Source organism: Echinops telfairi, unplaced genomic scaffold (genome assembly GCF_000313985.2).
Source record: "Echinops telfairi isolate 266 unplaced genomic scaffold, ASM31398v2 ScPeMD7_53;HRSCAF=182, whole genome shotgun sequence".
Classification (NCBI taxonomy): domain Eukaryota; kingdom Metazoa; phylum Chordata; class Mammalia; order Afrosoricida; family Tenrecidae; genus Echinops; species Echinops telfairi.
The window spans coordinates 9929032-9948636 of record NW_022103951.1 but is presented as its reverse complement, the minus strand read 5'-3'; the positions used below and the strand labels follow the sequence as shown (position 1 = coordinate 9948636).

Sequence of the window (19605 nt, the reverse complement as noted above, 5' to 3'; positions counted from 1 at the left end):
GTGAGTGAGTGAGTGAGTGAGTGTGAGTGAGTGAGAGGGTGAGTGAGTGAGAGGGTGAGTCAGTGAGACTAGTAAGGTTTTTATGTGCTTTACCGCACTGTTCATGTTAGATTTGTGTACGTTCATTTGTATATTTAGGATCGCCCGGTACATGAAGATCAAGATGGATGACCCCTCAGAGACAGTGACAGGAGTGGTGGTTCCCCGAAAGTAGGGAAGGAGAGAGTGGAGGGATGAGGGGAAAAGGGGAGCAAACCGATATGTCAATAAAACTATTATTTCTAAGAATAGAAATATAATCCACTTTTTAAAAAAGGGTTAAAAAAGATGTAGCCTGTTAGGTAGAAATATAGTTGTTTCATTGTTGTTCTGTGTTGGGGTATAAATATGTGTTATTGTTGAGTTGTATCTGTTCTAACTGATAGTAACAGAGTAGAAGCACCCCCAAGGGTTTCCTATACTATAATCCTCATGGAAATATATTGCCAGGTCTTGCTTCGGACGAGCAGTTGAATGAGTTCAAACGGTCAACCTTTTAGGCTAGTAGGGCTCCTTTATGAGTATTTAGGAGAGTTTGTATAGTACATATTGGGGTCGAATAGTCCAATGAAGGGATTGTGCTGGTTTTTAATGTGTTACCTCGTAGCTCCAAATTTCACTGTGGGAAACTGGATCTTTTGTTGTTAGTTGCCTGGAAATCCATTTCTACTCCTGGCACCCCAAGTGCTCAGAGCAGAGCTGCTCCCTAGAGTTTTCAAGGCTGATACCTTTCAGAAGCTGGTCGCTAGACGTGCCTCCGAAGGCAACTATGGGTGTGTTCAAAGTCCCAATCTTTTGCCTAATTTGCTGTTGTTGTTTGGTGCCTTCAAGTCAATTTCCCTTCGTAGCGACCTGCAACAGAATGAACCCCCGCCCAGTCCTGCGCCATCCTCACAATTGTTCTTATGTTTGAGCCCATCCTTGCAGCCGCTGTGTCAGTCCATCTCGGTGAGGGTCTTCCTCTCTGTTCGCTGCCCCTCTCCTTTACCATGCATGATGTGTCCTTCTCCAGGGACTGGTCTCTCCTAACATGTCCACAATATGTGAGACCGAGTCTCACCATCCTTGGCTCTAAAGACCATTCTGGCTGTACTTCTTCCAAGACAGATGAGTTTGTTCTCTTGGCAGTCCATGCTACTTTCAATATTCTTTGCCAACGCCAAAATTCAAATGCATCCCATTCTTCTTCGGTCTTCCTTATTTTGGCTAGGAATGAGTGCTTAACCATTTGCACCACATGGACTCTTTACCTATACTACAGGGCATCAAAAAGTTCGTGGGAACATTCCATTATCCTTTAATTCCATTTTCCCATGAAATTTTTGCAACTCCCTCGTATTTTACCATTTTGCCAGCGGCACCATTTAAGCTTCTGTCCATAGGAGATGTTGGAGTGGGATTGCAGGAGGCAAGGATTTGTGCTTCCTGGTTCCCTTGTATTTATTCCCCAGGTGAGCTGCAGCATAAAATGTTCCGCAAATTCCAGAAGGTGTATTTCCAGCCAGTTCCAGTGGGTGAGTTTTCAGCAAGTTGTACCAGCCAGCACCACCGCGACGTATGGAATATTCAGTGAGTCTTATTTATGTGCTCCGGGGCCACGGATGGACTGCCAACCCAAGTAAAAAAGGGGAAAACATTATTATATTTTTAAGCTCCTTGACCTCGAGTTTCTGTCAGGCAGCCAACCTTGTCACCCTGACAACAAGAACCAAAGATGGCCAGTCCACTACTTCCCAGCTGTCCTGTGCAGATCACTATTCCCCCTGCCAGGGGTAGGTGCTGCTCAGGAGTCTAGGCCACTGAGAATGTGGCAGAGCCACCCCAGGTAACTTGGGCTCAGGTAAGTGTCCTGATAGATGATGGATGGTGGGACACTTGCAGGCAGCAGTAGATGGAAAGTTCAGCACCCCCAACCTCCTCCACAGGTCCTCCAGGATGATCACCTGCATCCATACCCAATCCCCCTTGCTCCCCCTCACCTCCTGCAAAACTCCCCTAGTCTCCAATCTTGTGGGAGGATGCCCTCCCCCACAGGTGGGCTTTCTGCTCGAAGTAGGCTGGGTCATGTGTGGGTCACCTTCTCGAAGTGACCGAAGTGACGCCTGTTAGGTCTATGAAGCCCCAACCCCCAAAACCAAACCCACTGCCTTCCATTTGACTCATGGTGCTCCAAAAGGACAGAATAGAACTGCCATAAGGTCTCCAAGGTTGTATTCTTCAAAAAACTCTAGAGTGGCATAATGGGTCAGAGGTTCAAAACCTACTAGCTGCTCCTTGGGAGAAAGAGAAATCCTTCTGCTTCCGTAAAAATTAAAAATTCACTGTCCTAGAAATTCTAGGAAGCAGTTTGACTCTCTTAAAGGGATGTATTGAATTTAAATCAATTTGATGGCAGTTAGTTAGGTGTTTTTAATCTCCCCAAAGTAGACTGCCACACCTTTCTACCAAAGGGAGCTGCTGACCTTCCAGTTAGCTGCCAACCTCATTAGTCACTGTGTCACAGGGGCCTCCAAACCTGTAAGCAATGGTTCTCAAACTTGAGCTTCTTTCAGCATCAGCCCGAAGGCTTGTTACAACACTCACTGAACGCCACACCTGGATCCTGATTCAATTTCTGTGGTTTGGGGTCCAAGAATCTGCATTTCTAACAAGTTTGTAAGTGACACTGATGACACTGACCCAGGCACCCCATTGTAAAGACTACGTTTGCACTGTTCGAGCCACACCACTCAACACTTTAGCCCCCAGTCACCACCAGCCAGCCACATGTGACTCTAGAGCACTTAAAATGGGGCTAGTCCAAATGGACTTGCTGTATGTATCAAATACATACCACACTTTAAAGGCAATACACACACAAAAAGAATGTAAGACACATATTTAATAAGTTTTATATTCATTACATGTTGAAATAGTCATTTGTGTATATTAACCTATAGAAGGACTGGTGACACAGTGGTTACCTGTTAGTCTGCTAACCACGGTGTCAGCAGTTTGAAACCACCAGCAGTTCTGAGGAACAAAGACAAGGCTTTGGACTTCAGAAAAGTGTTACACTCTCAGAAACCCATGGGGGCAGCTCTACACATCATACGGGGTCACTATGAGTAGGAACTGACTCAATGGCAGTGAATTTGGGGGTGGGGGAAATTATATTAACCTAAATGACAACTATTAAAATGTATTTCAATTGTTTCTTTCTACTTTTTTATTAAAAGACCAATTTATTGGGGACTCTTACAACTCTTGTTACAATCCATATATCGATTGCACCAGGCATGTTTGTACATATGTTGCCTTCATTCATTTCTAGACATTTACTTTCTATTGAGCCTTTGGTATCAGTTAAAAATTTAAATGACATATGTGGCTTGTATTATATCTATTGAGCAACATTGCATTAGACAAATAAAAGAAGGAGATGTCAAACTATAAAAAGGAAATGTGATATTTGGGATAATGAGAATTTTGGCTAATGGATGAATATTTGTGATATTAAGGAATTGTTAAGTATAAATTAAATATTCATTTCATTTAAAATTTCAATTGCTAACTGTAAATCAAATTTTTAAAATCACTTTCATTTAGCAGAAGAATTGTGAAAACAGTAGCAGCATATACTCCTACGGTTGACTGCTTAGATTATTGTGTCGCGTTTATCTAAACTAATGAACATTTCTTGCTACATTCTTTTTAAATAAAACTATAATTTATCCAAATGTCCTTGTTTCTTACTGAATGCCTTCTTTATCTTCCAGGATTCCATCCAGGCTCCCACATTAAATTTGGTCATCACTTTGACTTGGGCTCCTGTTGGCTGTAACAGCTACTTCAACCTTCTGGGTGGGGGAATTTTGAAGGGTAATCATAGTCAGATATTTTGTGGAATATCCTTCAATTTGGGCTTTTTTTTATGCTTCCTTCATTATTAGAGTGAAGTTATGGGTGTTTATAAGGAAATTCATGGAGGTGAATAACCCTTATCATCATGTCATATCACACCATCAACATGACTTATTTTGATAATAACCTTCATCACCTAACTGAAGTATTTATTGCTTTCTAGATTTCTCCACTGAAGGTTCCTCTTTATACCCCTTTCCATAGGGTTCTCTTTGACTGGAGGTTACTATGTGCAGCCCATACTTAAGGAAGTGGGGAGTTATGATCTACCTCTTTGAGGGTCAAGAACTACATAAATCACTTGGACTTTTGCTGCATGTGAAAGCTCTCTTTTCTTTCCCATTTATCCCATGTATTCGTGGGGATATCAGTAGAGAATCCAGGATATTCATTTTATATTTCGGGTTATACTATAATACTACTTAACGTTGTTGCTCAAAATGTACCAGTGTTGACCATTGGAAGCTCTTTCCATTAGCTCCTGGGTCTCTTTGACATTAACTCTATTCTTATGGTTTTTTCCTTCTTTGGATAGCAATTCCTTACTTCCTGACACTACAAGATATTGCAACCTCATCATGTATATTCTTGCCTAAAATCATCCATTTCTCCAAGACACCCTGATTTCTTTCACTGGAGAATAGTGTTAAAAATAAAATTTTAATTTTTAAATTGTGAGAATGGTGCATTTATTTTTCAATGATTATTGATCCATTTTATATGTAAATTCATACTAATATACTTATACATGAAATGATACATCCTATGTGCTTCAAAATAATGTGGATATGGGAGACGTGGGTCATCATTTTTAAAGCACAACAATGATATGTTTAATTTTTAAAGGCTACTTCTTTAGATGTACACATCTATACTGACATAGTTATAGATTAATGGAGAAGTCATACATGCTTCAAAATAATGTGGCTATGGGGGGATATGGGTCAGGGTGTATATAAAGCAAGATTGATTGTGAGCTGATAACTACTGAATTGGGCAAAGGTAAGGGCTCATCTTACTGTTCTAGCAAGGATGGGGCAAGTTTGGATGTGTTTCCTTAAAGTGTTGTGCATCAAGTGGTCAGTATCAACTCAATGGCACCTAACAACAACAATAGTTTTCCGTATTCTCAAAATATACCAAGAAAACATTTTAAAAGGAGGAAACATTTGCTAGAACCAACATTTATCACAACATATTAAATAAAGTTCAAACACAAAATGATAATTGGTTTTAACTGAGAGTATTTGAAATGGCTTGTTTTTTTGTTTTTGCTTTTTGGTTTTGTGCTCCATTCAATTTTATAGGCAAAAACACATACACACGCACACATCTTATTGTGAATTGGGTGAAGAAGTTTAAAGAGCAAATCAGATTTTCATTCAACAATTCATACTCATTTTGTTTCATGTCATTCATTCAGTATATCATCTTGCCTCCCACTTTCTTCTGTGTTTTCAGTTTCTATTCCTCCTCCTTTCTTTTATTTTTTATTTTAATAAATCATTTTGGGGGGCTCTTACAGCTCTTATAACAACCCATAATCCATTGCAACAAGTACATTTGTACATATGTGGCCATCAACCTTTTCAAAACATATTCTTTCTACTTGAGTCCTTGGTAACAGCTCCTCTTTTTCCCCTCCCTACCCCAATCTCCCACCCTCATGAATCCTTGATAAATTATAAATTATTATTATTTTCATATCTTACAACATCTGCTGTCTCCCTTCACCCACATTTCTGTTGTTCATCACCCTGTGTGGGCGGGCGGAAGCATGTTATATTTAAATCATTGCCCTAGGTTCCCCATTTTTCACCCCCACCACCTTCTCCCTACGTTCATTATAGCGCTATTGCCATTATTGTTCCTGAGGGGTTCATCTGTCTTGGATTCTCTGTGTCGAGAGCTCTTATCCGTTCCAGTGTACATGTAGCTGGATTTGTAAGTTAAAACGGGGCATGATATTGTTGAGCATAAAAGAACTAGAGCAGCAGTTCTCAACCTGTGGTCGCGACCCCTTTGGGTGTCAAACAACCCTTTCACAGGGGTCACTCGATTCATAACAGTAGCAAAATTACAGTTATAACGTAGCAAGGAAAATCATTTTATGGGTGGGGGGGGTCACCACACCATGAGGAACTGTATTAAAGGGTCACAGCATTAGGAAGGTTGAGAACCACTGAGAGGAATGTTGTGTGTTCAGTCAATGCTATACTGCACCCTGGATGTCTTGCCCCTTCCTTGTGACCCATCTATGAGGAGATGTCCCATTGTCTACAGATGGGCTTTGCATCTCCCCTCCAAGCCCCCCTCGTTTGCATCTGTATGATTGTTTTCTGTCTTCTGATGTCTGATACCTGATCCTGTGGACAATGTATGTTCAGAGCAGCCAGTATACAGAGAGGACCTTAGGGCAGGCCCCACCACGTGACAGGAGACACAGTGTCCCCTCACTGACCATAGCGCTATGGGGAGCAGCACTAGAGACATAGTGTGGGAATTGTGCCTGGTCTGATCCCCCACACCAGGGTGAACCACAAGGGGAGCGTAATAGAGCAGCAATGGGAGCAAAGCAATGAAGTCCCTGAGAAATGCCAAAAATAGACTTCGGGGGCGCTTGGCACCTCATCAGACTCGATCAGAAAACATTCATAAAGGTCAACATACAGACCTGGATCTATTTATAGGCTTAAAATATTTTCTTCACTTCTATAGAAGACAGGCAGGGTAAACAATTCCAAGGAAAAAACAATAGGACCAATGGTTCTGGAGGGACATGGGAGAGAGGGAGGTAGGGGAAAGGAAGGGGGCAGCCAAAAAATCCAGGGACAAGGAACAACTGATCTAAAAGCAATGACGAGGAGGGCATAGAATGCTTGATGGGGTTTGATCAAGCACAATGTAGATGAGGAATGATGAGCCAAATGAAGGTCGAACATGATAATGGGACAGGAGAAAAGGAAAAGGAAATAGAGAAAATAACTAGGAGGCAAAAGACATTAACAGAGGTATAAATACCGGCACGTATAATGCAAATATATTTAGACATAACTATAGGGATATAGGTCTATGTACATATGTTTATATGTTAAGTATTAAGGTAACAGATGGAATTTGGGTCTCTACTCAAGTCCCCCCTCAATTCAAGAACACTTTGTTTTAATAACCTGGCACTCTCTGTTGCTCACCTTCCTGGCATGATCACTGAAGACAGAATGGGAGCATAAGCAAATGTGGTGAAGAAAACTGATGGTGCCCAGCTATTAAAAGACATAGCACCTGGGGTCTTAGATGCTTGAAGATAAACAAGCAGCCATTTAGCTGGGAAGCACCAAAGTCCACATGGAAGAAGCGCCTCCTTCTTTCTTAACCCTTCCTTCTCTCTGAACTTTGCCCTGGCAAATGTTGCCCATGTGATCTCAAATGGTTGATTGTTCTAAGGCATCATATTCCTTATAGAGCTGTCTCTTGTTTGATGAAAAGTGAGCCATGGGGGTGAGTTCACTTCTAGGCCTGAGAGGTAACTGAAGACTATAGTCTCAGTGGTTCCACTAGTCTCTATCTGACCAATAAGCTTGGTCTTTTTCATACTTTTCAATTTTGTGCCAAGTTGTTCCCACCCAAACCTTCTAGAGTGATCCCTTCCAGAGAGGAGGTAGCGCTAGCCAGACACCATCTAGTGCTTCTTATTTTAGTGTTGTGGAGTTTGAGGTTCACGTGGTCTATTAGTCCTTTGGACTAAATGCTTGCATATATCTTTGATTTTCTTCACTCTTCTTTAATCTGGATGGGGAGAGACTGACAGTTGTGTCTAATATGGCCCATCACAAGCTTTCAAGACTGCTGTCACTACTCACCATAGCAGGATGTTGAATATTTTCTTTGTGGACTGTGTTGTGACAATTGACCTTGATATCCCCTGAGAATATGGCCCTGAGTCCCTAGGCCCAGTAACTCATTCCCTCCAAGTGTTGGGCTATGGCTAAGACATTTTCATAACTTTGCCCCCTGCATGCTCTATATTCTAGAGTCTAGAATCTACACAGCATAAGTAAATATATGTAGAAATATCAAACCTATGTATAATCATAGAAAGAAAGTCTTATTCTTTTCCCTCTGTCAATCAGCATACATATATCTTGTAGATTACTGTTATACTATTGCAAGATAGTGCTTGTAATAGTATTTACATTTTTTCAACTCTTGTACTGAGTATCTACCTATGTCTTCATCTCTTATTTGCTAACCTCCTGCTTATTGTATTTTGCCTTCCCCTTCATGCAAGTTAACACATGTGGACATTTGAGCAAGAACCAAATAATGCTAAAGGAAGAAGTTCAAGCTGCACTGGAAGCATTAGCCAAAAACAAGGCTCCAGAAAATGATGGAATGCCAATCAAAATGTTTTAGTAAGCTGCTAATGCACTGGAAGCACTTATTTGTCTATGCCAGGAAATTTGGAAGAGAGCTACTTGGCCAACTGACTGAAAATGATCCATGTTTGTACCCATTTCAAAGAAAGGTGACTCCACAAAATGTGAACATAGAACAATATCATTCATATCACAGGCAAGTAAAATTTTTCTGAAGATCATCCAACAGTGGTTACACCAATACATAACATAGGGAATTGCCAGAGGTTCAGGCCTGATTCAGAAAAGGATGTGGAACAAGGTAGCTCAGTGCTGATGTCAGATGGATCTTGGCTAAAAGCAAAGAATACTAGAGAGATGTTTACTTGTGTTTTATTGGCTATGCCAAGGAATTCAACTATGTGGATCATAACAAACGATAGAATATCTTGAGAAGGCTGGGGATTCCAGAACACTTCAATGTGTTTGTGTGGAGTTTATACATGGATCAAGAGGCAGTTGTACAAATAGAACAAGAGAATGCTATGTGGCTTAACATCAGAAAAGGTGTGCATCAGGTTGTATCTTCTCACCATACTTATTCGCCCAGTTGGTTGTGGATATAATCAGAGAAGCTGGCTTATATGGGTTATATGAAGAAGAGCACAGCATCAAGATTGGAGGAAGGCAGATGACGCAACCTTGTTTGCAGAAACTGAAGAGGACTTGAGGCACTTAGTGATGACGATCAAGGATCTCAGGCTTCAGGATAGATTACAATTCAAGGTAAAGAACATTAAAATCCTCACAACTGGACCAATAGGTAACATAATGATACACGAAGAAAAGATTGAAGTTGTTAAGTGTTTTGTCTTGCTTGGATTCACAATCAGTGTTCATGAAGCAATAGTCAAGAGATCAAAAGACAAGTTGCACTAGGTATATATTCTGCAGAAGACCTCTTTACAGTATTGAAAAGCAAGGATATTACTTTGAGGGCTGAAGTGCACCTGACCCACGCCATGGTATTTTCTATTGTTTTTTCAATTTCAAACTGCATGTAAAAGTTGGACACTGAATAAAGAAAACCAGCAGGTCACCCAGCAATACTATGACACTTGTGGCCTGCCTCGTGGAGCCTGCCCTGTGGAGGTTGTGCAACTTGCTCATGGCCACCTTCTTCATGATGGCGGCCTAGGTGCAGGTCAATCAATGATCCAGATGCAGAGCTGTGAATGGTAACTCTTTTAGAAGAGCATTTCTGCAGAACACTTATTAGTTTGTGTTGTGGGGGCTCTTGACTTATGACACTACATCTTACTTCATAGCCAACAGGACTTCTTACATGAGGAAGATGGCAGAGAGCTGTCTGTTCTGGTGATTATAGCAGTCTGGATGAGTCTATGCCACAGTTCATCAAAGAATACAGTTGGTGAAATAATTCAATTGGTTATTGCTATTATAATCTCTCTTATTCCAATACTCATCTCAAGGGGCCGCATATATATTAATGAAGAGATGCGGTCCTCCTGGCCAACTCACTGCAAGACAGTAATTTAAATTAATTCAACTATCTTGTTCTTAATATGCATATTTTCCTACATATATATTAAAGAGTAGGTTACAAGCCAGTTTCCTGGGAATTTATTTCAGGTATTGTGTTAGTCTGGGTTGACTAGAAAAACAAATTCATAGACACTCATATGTGTATAAGAAAGAGCTTTATATAAAGAGTAATTGTATATTAAGAAAGCATCCCAGCCCAGTCCCGATCAAGTCTATAAGTCTGATATTAGCCCATATGTCCGATACCAGTCTGTAAATTCCTCTTCAGACTCACGCAACGCATGCAATGATGCTGAGTGCAGGAAGATCACAGGTCAGTGGGTGGAAAGGCTTGTGGATCCAATGGTGGTGGAAGGATCTTAGCACTGGCGTGGGTCTCCACATGGCTCCTCCAGCTCCAAGGCTCTGGCTGCCATCAGCATAGCTCCATATGGCTTGTCAACAGGAATGTCTCACCGGCAGAGAGTGTATCTGGCCTCTAGTGAGTTATTTATCTCCTTTGCGCCTCTAAATGAGGTCATCAAGCTGTGACCTGATTGACAAGCTAGACTCCACTCCTGTCACAGTACCTTCCTTTTCCCAGTCTGCATGATAAGTTGACTGAAGAACAGAAAAGTCATGCTTGGTTTGTTGATGGCTCAGCACGATATGCGGGTGCCTCTCCTAAGTGGACAGCAGCAGCATGACAGCCCCTTTCTGGGGTCTCCCAGAACGACAGCAGTGAAGGGAAATTCTCTCAATGGGCAGAACTTTGAGCAGTGGGCCTGGCTGTTCAGTTTGCCTGGAAGTAGAAATGACCAAATGTGCCATTGTATACTAATTCATGGGCTATGGCTAATGGCTTGGCTGGATGGTCAGGGAATTGGAAGGAACATGATTGGAAAATTGGTGCCAAGGAGGTGTACAGAAGAGATATGAGGATAGACCGCTCTGAATGGGCCAAGAAAGTAAAGGTAATCCTGTCTCTTGTGAATGCTCACCAAAAGGGTTACTTCTGAAGAGGAGGACTTTAACAATCAAGTGGATAAGATGACACATACTGTGGAGACTAGTCCTCCTCTTTCCTCTGTCACTCCTGTTATTGCCCAATGGGCACATAAACAAAGTGGACATAGTGGCAGGGATGGAGGTTATGCATGGGCACAGTAACATGGACTTCCACTCACCAAGGCTGACTTGGCCACTGCCACTGCTGAGTGCCCCATTTGCCAGCGGCAGAAACCAACATTAAGTCCAAGATATGGGACCATTCCTCGGGGAGATCAGCCAGCAACTCGGTGGCCGGTTGATTGCATAGGACCACTTCCATCATGGAGGGGACAGTGTTTTGTTCTTACTGGAATGACACCTACTCTGGATATGGATTTGCCTTCTCTGCACACAATACTGCCAAAACTACCATTTGTGGAATTAGAGAATGCCTTCTCCACCGGCATGGCATCCCACATAGCATTGCTTCAGATCAAGGAACTCACTTCATAGCAAATACAGTGCGGCAATGGGCCCATGCCCATGGAATCCACAGGTCGTATCATGTTACTTGTCATCCTGAAGCTGCTGGCTTGATAGAACGATGGAATAGTCTCCTAAAGACACAATTATGGCACCAGCTAGGAGACTGTATATGCTCTAAACCAGTGGCCAATATATGGTGCAGTGTCTCCAATAGCCAGGATTCATGAGTCCAGGAACCAAGGGGTGGAAGCTGGAGTAATATTTTAGATTATTAAAAAAATTAATTCTAACAACTTTTTAAGGCTACCTATTATATGATACAAGATTAAAAGGTCTAGCAAGACAGGGGGCCTATCTGACCTGCTCTGGAAGGCTTTTCTGATTGGTGTTGGACCATTCCAAATCAAACTCACTGCCATTGATTCAAATCTGACTCTAAAGGACAGAGTAGAACTACTCCCAATGGGTTTCCAGGACTGTGGGTTTTGTGGGAGTAGAAAGCCTCACTTTTCTTCCTCGGAGCACCTGACCATCTTGAACTGCTGATTTTTCAGTTATCAGCCCCAAATGTCACCCACTATGCCACCCAGACTATCATAATGTTGTGGAAAAGGCACTAAAACAAAAATCGAGACATATGAGTGCTAGTTCAGTTTCATCGCCATCTCTGTGATGTGGGGATATGTGAGGGAGTATCCCCCCAAAGCCGAAAAAGGCCCTGCTGAGCGGAGCTTCTGTAGTGCTGGGCAGAGCTTCCATAGTACACTTTTCCCCCACTAGGTTAGCATCCAACAAGGTGCTCTGAGTGCAGACAGAGACATTGCCTGGGAAGGTTCTATCTGGTCACAGTGAATTTTTTCGTAAAAGCAGTTTTCCTTGAACCTTACTTTTTGTGATGGACGATTTAAGAAATTTTGTGAAATTTTGTTTGCTGCTCAGGAAAAATGCCACAGAAACTGTTGTGATGTTGAACACAGCTTACAAGGACAGTGCTATCAGAAAAACTCAAGTGTACTAGTGTTTTCTCTTTTCCAAAAAAGCGAAATGTCGTTTGATCACAAACCTCATTCTGGAAGTCCATAAACTTCCCAGATGGACAAAAGTGTTGACAAAATTCATGCACTTGTTCTCAAAGACTGATGACGAACCATTAAATAGATGAGTGAGTTATCTGGACTATCTTAGAGCTTGGTTCAGCGAATTTTAATGGAAGATTTGGGAATGAGAGGGTCGCTGTGAAATTTGTGCCTTGGGTTTTGACTGACCAGGAAAAAGAGTATTGAGTGAAAATATGCCATGTTTTGAAAGAACAGCTTCAAAGTTACCCAGACATTTTTTCCCAAGGTCATTGCTGGTGACAACACATGGTGCTATTCTTTTTCTTTTCTTTTTTTAATTTTTATTTTTATGAGGGCTCTTACCGCTCTTATCACAATCCATCTGTCCATCCATTGTGTCAACACATTTGTACATATGTGGCCATCATCAGTTTCAAAACATTTTCTTTCTACTTGAGCTCTTGATATCAGCTCCTCATTTTTTCCCTCTCCCTCATGAACACTGGATGGTTTATAAATTATTTTTTTCATGTCTTAGACCAACCACTATCTCCCTTCATCCACTTTTCTGTTGTTCGTCTCCCTGGGTGGTGTGTGTGTGTGTGTGTGTGTGTGTGTGTGTGTGTATGTGTGATGTCAAACATTGTGATCAGTTCCCCCTTTCTCCCCCTCACCTTCCACCTACCCGCTACCCTACTCTCATTATTGGTCCTGAGGTGTTTATCTGTCCTGCATTCCCTGTGTTCCCAGATCTTATCGGTACTAGTGTACATGCTCTGGTCTAGCTGGATTTGTAAGGTAAAATTGGGGTCACGATAGTGAGGAGGAGGAAGCATTAAAGAATTAGAGGAAAGTTGTATGTTTCATTGGTGCTATACTGCACCCTGATTGGCTCATCTCTTCCTTGTGATCCTTCTGTGAGGGGATGTCCAGTTGTTTACAGATGAGCTTTAGGTCCCCACTCTACCCTACCTCTCATTCATGACATGCTACCCATGTCTTTTTTCCCTTCTTTCTTTCTTTTCCCTTCCTTTTTAGTTGACTGCCATATGTATCTCTGGATTGGGTCTGGCCCCTGCCATAGTACATGGACCTCACCCCAGGAATGTATGCACATAGCAGTTTCCCCCCTATGCCCCTTTTGCATTTTTGTGCTTACGTCAGTGGACTCATGCTGTACTTGACCTTTTGTGCTTGGCTTACTTCACTTAGCATAGTTTCCTCCAGTTCTTCCCATGCGGCGATGTGCTTCATGCATTCATCACTGCTTTTTAGGGATGCGTAATACTCCATTGTATGTGTGTACCACTGGGTTTTTTTTTTTATGTCCAAGTAGAAATGAGCTGAGTTTTGAGGACATAATACACAGGAAACAAACAAAGGCATGTAAAATATTTTTGCATTCATTACATGTTGAAATGATGTTTTCTATATGTTAAATAAAATACATTATAAACATTTAAAAGGAAGAATAACCCGGAGAAGACTGGATGCATTTCATTTGTGGTGCTGAAGAAGAATACCATGGACTGCTAAAAGGACAAATTGATCCGTCTCAGAAGAAGTATGGCCAGACTGCTCCTTAGAGGCAAGGATGGCACGACATCATCTCACAGACTTTGGATATGTTGTCAGGAGAGACCAGTCCCTGGAGCAGAATATCAGGCTTGGTAATGTAGAGGGGCAGCAAAGGAAAGGAAGGCCCTCAGTGAGATGGTGTATTAGACTGGGTTGACTAGAGAAACTAATCCCATGAAACTCATATATGTATAAGAAAGAGCTCTGTGTCAAGAAGTAATTATATATCAAGAAAGTATCCTAGCCCAGTCCAACTGAAGTCTATAAATCTGATACTAGTCCCGAAAGTCCTACCTTCGGATTCACGCAACCATGTGCCATGATGCAGGAAGATCACAGGCTGGTGGCTGTAGAATTGTGTGAATCCAAGGTCAGTGGAAGCACGGCAGGTTTCTGGCAACTCTTTGGATGGTCAACCAGCAGGAAGCTGAAGGGGGAGAAAGAAAGGGAAGGAAGGCCACACTCCCAAGGAGACAGCATCAGGTTGTGACATGATTGACAGATTTGACTCCACCCTTAGCCAGGACAGTCTAGTTGACATAAAATTGGACAGTGTAAGACATGACAAAATGATAATAATTTATAAATTTTCAAGGGTTCATGAGGGAGCGGTTGGCAGGAAGAGATGAAAAAATGAGGAGCTGATTGATACCAAAGGCTTAAGTAAAAAGCATATGTTTTGAGAATGATGATGGCAACAAATGTACAAATGTCCTTGACACAATGCATGGATGTATGGATTGTGATAAGAGGTGTATGAGCCTCCAATAAAATGATTTTTTTTAATGTGGGCAGGGGACCTGAGTAGACCATTCATACATGGTGACACTCAAATGGCTAAAGAGCACCTGGAGAAATGTTCTTGTTCACCAGTCACCTGGGAAATGCTAATCAGAACAACGATGAGCCTCCATCTAACACCCACAACCGTACCTCAATTAAAACAAACAAACAAAGACCAACTGATGCTGGAGAGGGTGTGGAGAAACTGTAACTCTCCTACACTGCTGGTGGGCTTGTAAATACATACAACCACTGTGGAAAGGGATATGGCGATTCCTAATCCAGTTGACAATAGAAATACCATGCAACAAAGCAATACCATTGCTGCACATATAGCCCAAGGGAATGAGACAGATGACAAACAGACATATGACCTCTCATGTTCATTGCAGCACAGTTCACAATATCAAGAAGTTTGAAACCGCCCAAATCTCCATCAGTATTGAATTTAAAAAAAACTTTAGAATACTATGCATCCCTAAAAACTGTGATGAACCTATGAAATGCCTCATGACATGGAGGGATCTGAAAACCATTATGCTGAGTGAAGTTAGCCAATTATCAAAGGACAAATACTACATGAGTCCACTGCTAGAGGGATGAGCACCAGGTTGGGAACAGGCTCAAGGCTTTCAGGCCATTCAGTGTGCTGGCCAGGGCAGTCAGGCAGCTCAGTAGAAAGCCTTCTTCTTTATGTGCTTATCTTGAAGGACACTTTGGCGGAGGGGTCTCCACATCAGCTGGGATCAGATTTTCAAGAGGGGGAGGGGAGGATGACGACTGAGTGGCTGCCATGCAAAGGTATGATGAGGTTCCCTGGACTGGCAGTCATCCCTATCAGAGTGATGAGGTATCCTGATGGGAAAGTCAAGTCAGGGGGGTGGGTAAGGGAGCATACACTACTGGGAGAAGACACGTGCATGTCTGTTGGCAGAAAAAGGGAGGACAAGCTTCCTAGCGGGAGGAAAAATGATTTACAATACTTTTAAGGATTAAGAGGGGAGAGAATGCCTGGTAATATGCTCCCAATAAACCATATTGGTCTGAGTTACTGTACATCTGTGGGGACCTAGGCCATGTGCCAGAGAACACTGGGACATTAGATCCTGACTTTTGAAGGCACACAACACCAAAGGCCATACCAGAGGGATGTGTGGACCCCTCCCCCACACACACACATCAAGTGAACTAGACCCTACCTCAAACACACACTTCTAACCTGAGGACTGAAGACTGAAACTACGTGGTGCGTGAAGAAACAAAGGACCAAGATTATTGAACTGTCAGTAGGCAGTGAACATTTACTTACTATTTCAATGCCCTACTTGCTGTACTAAGATATGTAATCTTCTGGCAGACCTGTGTCTGACAACATCAGTGAATATTATTGTAAGTTTTTCATGACCACCAACTCCCACTATTGGTGCGCAGGATCCAGTCACATAAGGATTTATTATGTACAAGTGAATAATCCAGGTATTGCAATATGTAGTTAGTTTACACTTGTCGAATCTTCTCCCAATAGTGCTTTAAAATTACTACCATAGCCTGATAAATGGCACTATAAACAGAAGGTCTTTATTTCCAGGTAGATGATTGGTAAGATTCTCTACCATAAATTAACAGGGATTTCTCTAAGGTGAACTACAGGCAGATAAAAAACAGAGATTCGGGAATGGATTTTGGGATTGCACTTAATCCTAGCTCCAATCTAAGAACTACTAGTTCTTACAAATGGCACTGCTCGATATGTGCCCTCACGAAGAAAACAGATGATATATGTGCTATAGCAAAGCGTGGTGAAGAAATTAGATGGTGCTCAGCTATCAAATAGTGTCTGAGAATTTAAAGGCTGTTGCCAAACAAGTAGCCATCATAAATTATAGCATTCAAATCTGAAGGGTGAATAGTATCAGAGATTAAATTGTGAAATTCTGGCAGAGTGGAAACCCAAAATCAAGATCAACACAAGGAGTAATTCTCAGGTGATTTCCTTCTAACCATAGTTTAGAAATGGGAATAACTTGGTTACTAGAGTAATGGACAAGTGACTCGAGTAGATTAAAATAAATCCAACTTGAACAGTTAAAACTTTGCCATGTTAAAACTTTGCCCTTCTGATACACTTTGGGCTTGATCTGTTTTTTAACTTTTTCATATTGGGGTTTATCTAAGTTGTCTTGCCACTGTTGGTAGCCTTCTTGACTCCTTGTTATGTGGTTTTCTGTTTTTCGATATATGAAATCCAGGATAGATTAATCTATAGAGACAACAATTAGAATAATGGTTCCAGGGGGTATGGTTGGGGGAGGTGGGGGCGGGGGCAAAATGGAGCTGATATCAAGGAGTTCAAGAAAGAAGATGCTTTGAAATGGATTTTTGGGAGCAATTGTATAACATTGCTTGATGTGAGTGAACTATGGACTGATATGGTGTCTGGATTGTCTCCTAATAAAATGGTTTGGAAAATAAATAAAGGCCTCTATCTCACTAAAAAATAAGATTTACAAGTTTGGGAACTCTATACTGGGCTTGAATTGACTCTATGACAGTGGGTGGCGTGGGTGAGTCTTATGGTAGCTCTATGCTCAATCCACAAACTGTTTTCCATGGTGGCTGTACTATTTAACATTCCCATCAACGGATGATGGTTCGTTTATCTATAACCTCACTTGCCAACAAGTTTTACTTTTTAAAATCACAGCCATTTTTAAAGGGAGGGAGGTGGTATCTCATTGTGCTTTTGATTTGTATCTCCCTAATGGGAACCCTGGTTGAGCTGCGATCCACAAGGTTGGTAGTTTGAAACCAGCAGCAGCATCTAAGGAGACTGACTGGGCTTTCTATTCCCATAAACAATTACAGTCTCGGAAACCCCTTATGGTAGAATGGGAGTCTCAGGGGCCCTGGTGGTTTAGTGGGTTGTAAGTTTGACTGTTTGCCATAAGGTCAGCAGTTTGGAACCACCAGCCACTCTGCAGGAGAAAGATGCTTTCCATTCCAATGGCAAAATATGCAAAAATGTGCTTGACACAATGTATGTATGTATGTATGTATGTATGAATTGTGATAAGAGCTGTAAGAGACTCCAATAAAATGATTTTTTTTAAAAAGTTAGTCTGAGAAACCCGCAGATGTGGTTCTACTGTTCTAAAGGGTCACTTTGAGTTGGAATTAACTTGATGGCAGTGGAGTAATGAGTAACAAGAGCCCTGGTGGTCTAGTGCAGTACAAATTGGGCTAACAGCAGGTCAGCAGTTAGAATCCATCAGCTCCCTGGTAGCAGAAAGAGGTCGCTTTTGTTTTAATTAAAAGATTATTTTATTGGGGGCTCTTACAACTCTTATTACAAACCATACATCAATAGTATCAGGCATATTTGTACATATGTTGCCATTATTTTTTTTTTTGCAGATATCTTTCTATTGAGCCTCTGGTATCAGCTCCTCTTTTTTCCCTCGCTCTGCCCCCCCAGCCTCGTGACCCGTTGATAGATTATAAATTATTATTTTCATATCTCACACCAACCGTGTTTCCCATCCCCCATGGTTTCTGTTGTTCTTCTGCCTGGAGGGGTTTATGTGGTTATGTGTCAATCATTGCCATCGGTTCCACCTTCCACCCTTCTGCTCCCCACCTTTCCCCACCCTTCTGGTATCACTATTCCCATTCCTGTTCTGGATTCCATGTGTCATGAGTTATTATCTCATTTTTTCTTTAATCATTTGATTGGGGGCTCATACAACTCTTATCACAATCCATACATCCATCCATTGTGTCAAGCACATTTGTACATTTGTTGTCATCATCAGTCTCAAAATATTTCCTTTTTACTTGAGACTTGGCATCAGCTCCTCATTTTTCCCCATCCCTCCCCGCCGCCTTCTTCACGAATGCTTGACAATTTATAAATTATTATTATTTTGTAATATCTTACACTGTCCAGCATCTCCCTTCACCCACTTTTCTGTTGTCCATCCCCCAGGGAAGGGGTCATATGTAGATCCTTGTAATAGGTTCCCCCTTTCTACCCCACCTTCTCTCCACTCTCCCAGTATTGCCATTCTCACCACTGGTCCTGAGGTATTCATTTAACTTGGATTCCCTGTTTCCAGTTCCTATCTATACCAGTGTACATCCTCTGATCTAGCCAGACTTGTAAGGTAGAATTGTGATTATGATAGTGGGGGGAGAAAGCATTAAAGAACTTGAGGAAAGTTGTATGTTTCATCCATTGGTGCTATACTGCCCCAGACTGGCTCATCTCCTCCCCGTGACCCTTCTGTAAGGGGATGTCCAGTTGCCTACAGATGGGCTTTGGCTCCCCACTCCGCAATCCCCTTCATTCATAATGATATGATTTTTTGTTGTTTGATGCCTGATACCTGATCCTATCGACACCTCATGATCGCACAGGCTGGTGTGCTTCTCCCATGTGGGCTTTGTTGATCCTCAGCTAGATAGCTGCTTGTTTATCTTCAAACCTTTAAGACCCTAGATGTTATATCTTTTGATCGCCGGGCACCATCAGCTTTCTTCACCATATTTGCTTATGCACCCACTTTGTCCTCAATGATAGTGTCTGGAAGGTGAGCATCATGGAAAGCCAGTTCAATAAAACAAAGTGTCCTTGCATTGACGGAGTACATGAGTGGAGGCCCAATGTCCATCTGCTACCTTAATACTAAACCTATAAAGATATGCACATAGATCTATTTCCCTATCATTTATAAATATATTTACATATGTACATGCCTGTGTTTAGACCTCTATACATGCCCTTTGCCTCCTAGTTCTTTCCTCTATTTCCTTTTACTTTCCTTTGTCCCACTATCATGCTCAGCCTTCATTTGGGTTTCAGTAATTCC

General features: G+C 41.8%; 1 pseudogene; it reads left to right on the top strand.

Annotated features, from left to right (window-relative positions):
- Nucleotides 1-9408: 9408 nt before the first annotated feature.
- Nucleotides 9409-9857, top strand: LOC115869811 (annotated as a pseudogene).
- The last annotated feature ends 9748 nt before the right edge of the window (nt 9858-19605 follow it).